Genomic DNA, 6000 nt, shown 5'->3' on the forward strand with positions numbered 1-6000 from the left:
CAGTCCTTCCAATGAACACCCAGGACTGATTTCCTTTAGGATGGACTGGTTGGATCTCCTTGCAGTCCAAGGGACTCTCAAGAGTCTTCTCCAACACCACAGTTCAAAAGCATCAGTTCTTCTGTGCTCAGCTTTCTTCACAGTCCAGCTCTCACATCCATACATGACCACTGGAAAAAACATAGCCTTGACTAGATGAAACTTTGTTGGCAAAGTAATGTCTCTGCTTTTTAATATGCTGTCTAGACTGGTCATAACTTTCCTTCCAAGGAGTAAGCGTCTTTTAATTTCATGGCTGCAATCACCATCTGCAGTGATTTTGGAGCCCCCAAAAATAAAGTCAGCCACTGTTTCCACTGTTTCCCCATCTATTTCCCATGAAGTGATGGGACCAGATGCCATGATCTTAGTTTTCTGAATGTTGAGCTTTAAGCCAACCTTTTCACTCTCCTCTTTCACTTTCATCAAGAGGCTTTTTAGTTCTTCACTTTCTGCCATAAGGGTGGCGTCATCTACACATCTGAGGTTATTGATATTTCTCCCGGCAATCTTGCTTATTGGGTCCCCCTTTTTTGCCTGCTACAGCCCAATTAATCAATGAACACATTTCTGAAACTTTCTAATGTTAAACCATTTGATAAATTGTAAGATTTAGATTATCTTTTGACACAGGTGATAAAAACTTGGGTACTCCCACTTTCTCTAACCAGTTGCTTGGCCGCAGTTTAGTCTATGTACTCTCTGGGCCCTCAATTTCCTCATCTAGAGAGTGAGTTATTCGGGTATTGTCATATTTAGGTTTCTATCACTGCAGCAACTAGGGACACAGAAAGCTAAGACTAAATAAACTGGGTGATGAGTATATCATTTTGAATTTGTAATTCAAAATGTTAAATGAGTTAGCACAGAAATAGGTCCTTCTGTACATAAGACTCGGAGAAGGCGATGGCACCCCACCCCAGTGCTCTTGCCTGGAAAATCCCATGGACGGAGGAGCCTGGTAGGCTGCGGTCCATGGGGTCGTGAAGAGTCGGACATGACTGAGCGACTTCACTTTCATGTGCTGGAGAAGGAAATGGCAACCCGCTCTAGTGTTCTTGCCTGGAGAATCCCAGGGACGGGGGAGCCTGGTGGGCTGTCGTCTAAGGGGTCGCACAGAGTCAGACACGACTGAAACGACTTAGCAGCAGCAGTACATAAGACTATTATAAAACATCACAAAGCAGAGGGAAGAAAAGTCAGCAGATGGTGGTGAGATGATGGAGTTAACAATTAGGAAACCTCTCACACCACATACTTCATTTACTCAGGTTTTTTAACTTACTGTTTTGACTGTGCGGAGTCTTTGTTGCTTTGTGTAAGCTTTTGCCCTGTGGCATATGGGATCTTGGTTCCCCAACCAGGGATCGAACCTTCATCCCCTGCATTGGAATGTGGGTTCTTAACCACTGGACCACCAGGGAAGTCCCCATTTTCTTAGATTTTAAAGTTATATCTGAATATATTTATATTTTTAAAGTTATATTTAAAAACAGGCGAATATTGGATTTTGGGGAGAAGAGCTTGCAAACTCTTTGGGAAAAAAGTAACAATATGTTTTTCAGTGCAGTTAGGGTACAGAGAGCTTCCAGATACCCCTCACTTACTGTCTCCCTACTTACCCCCAGTCCTCTTCCCCCAAATCAGTTTCCTCTGTTATTAATATTGTGTATTCATGAGCCAACAGTGGTTGATACACTGTTATTAGCTAAAGTCCATCATTTATATGAGGGATCCCTCTTTGGGTGAGTTTCTCTTTCTGTGGGTTTGACAAATGTATGGTATTTCCACCTCTACAGTATCCCATGGGAAGGTTTCACTACTTGAAAAATCCTCTTGAGTTGCTCTAATCCCTTCCTCCCTAGTCCTCGGCAGTGGCTGTTTTCTGTTGTGATTTTGTGATTTTTCTGGTTGTTTATCTTTTACTGCCTCCATAGTTTTGCCTCTTTAAAAATGTCTATAGTTGGACTCATGTACGTTTTTCAGATTGTCTTATTTCATTTAGCAATATGCGTTTGTTTCCTTCTTGGCTTTCAATGACTTGATAGCTTTTTCTTTTTTTTTTAATTGCTGAATAAGGCCCCCCCCACCCCCCGACCCACTCACCCTCTGTGATGGCCCACAACTCTGTTTGTGGAGCGTGTTTGCCTCTGAATATGAATAAATCCACTTCTTACCTAAAAAAAAAAAAAAAAAAAAGAACAACAAAATTATTGAAAAAGATTCCATTGTACGAATATACCATGGTTTGTTTATCCATTTACCTATTAAAGGACATCTTTGTTTTTTCAATCAATCCTAACCTCTCGGGAAGCTTCTCTGAAATGTCAGATCTAGTCAGTGTCTGCCCAGACCTCAATTCCTATATTTATTTCAACCAAGCAATTTAGGCTCTAACTATACAGAGGTAACCCTTGGACAAGGTGGGGTCAAGTGCTCCGATGCTGCTCACAGTAAAAGAATAATCATATAACTTTGCAGCTGTCTCTCTATAGCTGAGTTTCCACATCTGCAGACAACCAGCCGTGGGTTGTGTTATACTGTGGTACATATTTATTGGAGAAAATCCTCAGAGAAGTGGACCCATGCACCGTTAAACCCATGTTGTTTGAGGGTCAACTGTATTTTCACGTTAGTCTCTAATAGTTTTACATGATTAAAAAGCATCAATAGATTATGAACTTTTTAATAAAATTGAAGTATGGTTGACATACAATGTTTTAGGTGTCTTACATAGTGATTAGATGTTTGCATGCATTATGAAACGGTCAGTGTGGTAAGTCTAGTAGGCATCTGTCCCCATAACAAGTTACTAAAATATTATTGACCATATGCCTATGCTGGAAGTCATCCTTGTGGCTTATTTATTTTATAACTGGAGGTTCATATCTCTTAGTCCCCGTCACCTATTTATCCTGCCCTATCCCCTTCTCCTCTGGCAACTAACTACCCATTTATTCTTACTGTGAGCTTGTTTTTCTTTTCTTTTTATTGTTTTTTAGATTCCACACATAAGTGATATCATGCATTATTTGTCTTTCTCTGTCTTATTTCACTCAGCATAATGCCCTCTAGATCCATCCATGTTGTTGCAAATGGCAAGATTTTTTTTTTTCAACTTAAGGCGCATCCATATCTTGGCTATTGTAAATAATGCTACAATGAATATTGGTGTGCAAATAAATATCTTTTCAAATTAGTTTTTTGCTTTTCTTGGGAAAGTATTCATAAGTGAAGTTGCTTGATCAGATGGCAGCTCTATTTTTAATTTTTTGAGGAAGCTCCAAACTGTTTTCCATAGCGTCTGTACCAATTTACATTCCCACTAACAGTGCATGAGGGTTTCCTTTTCTCTACATCCTCACCAACACTAGTTGTCCGTTTGATGATAGCCATTCTGATAGGCGCGAGGTGAGATCTGATTGTAGTTTTGATTTTAGTTTCCCTGATGATTAGTGATGTTGAGTATCTTTTCATGTGTCTTTAGCCATCTGTATGTCTTCTTTGAAAAAAGGTCTATTTAGGTCCTCTGCCCATTTTTAAATCAAGTTTTTTTTGCTGCCTAGGTGTTTTTTCTTCTTTTCTTTTTTCTATCCATGGCTTGCAGCTTATGGGATCTTAGTTCCTTGGCCAGGGATCAAACCAAGGCCCTTGGCAGTGAAAGCACAGTCTTAAACACTGGACCAGCATAAAGTCTCCTGATGTTGACTTTGATGAATTCTTTGTGTATTTTGGATATTAACCTCTTATTGGGTATATCATTTGCAAATATCTTCTCCCATTCGGTAGTCTGCCTTTTTGTTCTGATAGTTTGCTTTGCTGTGAAAAAGCTTTCTAGTTTGATGTCATTCCATTTATTTTCACTTTTGTTTCCTTTCCTGAGAAGACAGATCCTACCCCATCCCCCACCCCTGCCAACTGCTAAGACTGTTGTCAAAGAGTGCACTGCCTACATTTTCTTCTAGTAGTTTTATGGTTTCAGTACTTACATTTAAGTCCTTAGTCCATTTTGAGTTTATTTTTGTATGTAGTTTATTTCTGGATTCCCTCTTCTGATCCATTGATTTATGTGTTTGTTTTTGTGTCAGTGCCTAGCTGTTTTGATTACTGTAGCTTTGTAGTATAGTTGAAACCAGTAAATGGGATGCTTCCCGATTTGTTCTTCTTTATCAAGATTGACCTGGCTATTTGGGATCTGTTGAGTTTCCATGCAAATTTTAGAATTATTTGTTCTGAAGTGAAGTCGCTCAGTTGTGTCTGACTCTTTGCGACCCTGTGGATTGTAGCCTACCAGGCTCCTCCCTCCATGGGATTCTCTAGGCAAGAATACTAGAGTGGGTTGCCATTTCCTTCTCCAGGGGATCTTCCTGACCCAGGGATCGAATCCAGCTCTCCCGCATTGGAGGCAGACACTTTACCCTCTGAGCCACCAGGGAAGCCCAAAGTTTTGAATAAAGCTGCTGTAAACATTCATTCATGCAAGTATTGTGTGGACATAAGTTTTCAAAGTCATTTGGGGAAATACCAAAGACCGTGTTTATTGAATCATATGGTGAGAATGTGGTTAGTTTTGTAAAAAGCTGCCAAACTGCCTTCCTCAGTGCCTGTGCTGTTTGCGTTCCCATTAGTAATGAGCAGAGAGTTCCTGTTGCCCTACATGCTCATCAACGTTGGTGTTGTTGGTGTTTTGGATTTCACTCATTCTAGGAGCTGTGTAGGGGTGTTTCACTGTTGTGTTAAGTTGTAATTCCTTAAGTGCTTATCTCATATCTTTATCTGTCACTTGTATGACCTCTCCTGTGAGGTGTCTGATCAGGCCTTTTGCCCATTTTTAAATTGTGTTGTTTGTTTTCTTATTGTTGAGGTTTAAGATTTCTTCATATATTTTGGATAATAATCCTTCTTCAGGTAACTGTCTTGCAAATATTTTCTTTCAGTCTGTGACCTTTCTTTAATCTTTTTTTTTTTTAACTTACAAACTTTTAAGCCATGAAAAGAAATTAAAAAAAGAAAAGACACACTAGATTACACCAATATTTAAAATTTCTTTATGCAAGCAACCAAGATAAAATGACACACACACAGAGTAGCATAATTATAGCAAAGTTGACAAATGGTTAATGTGTTTATTATACAAAAAGTTCATGTAATATATACTCAGAAGACTTTATTACCATAAATTAATGATAAAAAGTTATACAACTAATAAATTTATGGAAAACTGTTTACTCTTGCCAGTAATAAAATAAATGCAAATGAAAATGATAATAAAGTACTCTCACTTTAGGAGCTTATCAAAGTAGCCAAAAATTTCCAATGCTGATAACTAATAGTGTGCTGAAAGATGTTCATACATTGCAGAGAGATGTCTAAATTGGTAAGTTCAGTTCAGTTGCTCAGTTGTGTCCAACTCTTTGCGACCCCATGGACTGCAGCACACCAGGCCTCCCTGTCCATCACCAACTCCCAGAGTTTACTCAAACTCATGTCCTTTGAGTCGGTGATGCCATCTAGTCGTCTCATCCTCTGTCGTCCCCTTCTCCTCCTGCTCCCAATCCCTCCCAGCATCAGGGTCTTTTCCAATGAGTCAACTCTTCACATCAGGTGGCCAAAGTATTGGAGTTTCAGCTTCAGCATCAGTCCTTCCAATGAACACCCAGGACTGATCTCCTTTAGGATGGACTGGTTGGATCTCCTTGCAGTCCAAGGGACTCTCAAGAGTCTTCTCCAACACCACAGTTCAAAAGCATCAGTTCTTCTGCACTCAGCTTTCTTTATTGTCCAACTCTCACATCCGTACATGACCACTGGAAAAACCATAGCCTTGACCAGATGGACCATTGTTGGCAAAGTAATGTCTCTGCTTTTTAATATGCTGTCTAGATTGGTTATAACTTTCCTTCCAAGGAGTAAGCGTCTTAATTTCATGGCTGCAATCACCATCTGCAGTGATTTTGGAGC

This window comes from Cervus elaphus, chromosome 1 (assembly GCF_910594005.1).
Source record: "Cervus elaphus chromosome 1, mCerEla1.1, whole genome shotgun sequence".
Classification (NCBI taxonomy): domain Eukaryota; kingdom Metazoa; phylum Chordata; class Mammalia; order Artiodactyla; family Cervidae; genus Cervus; species Cervus elaphus.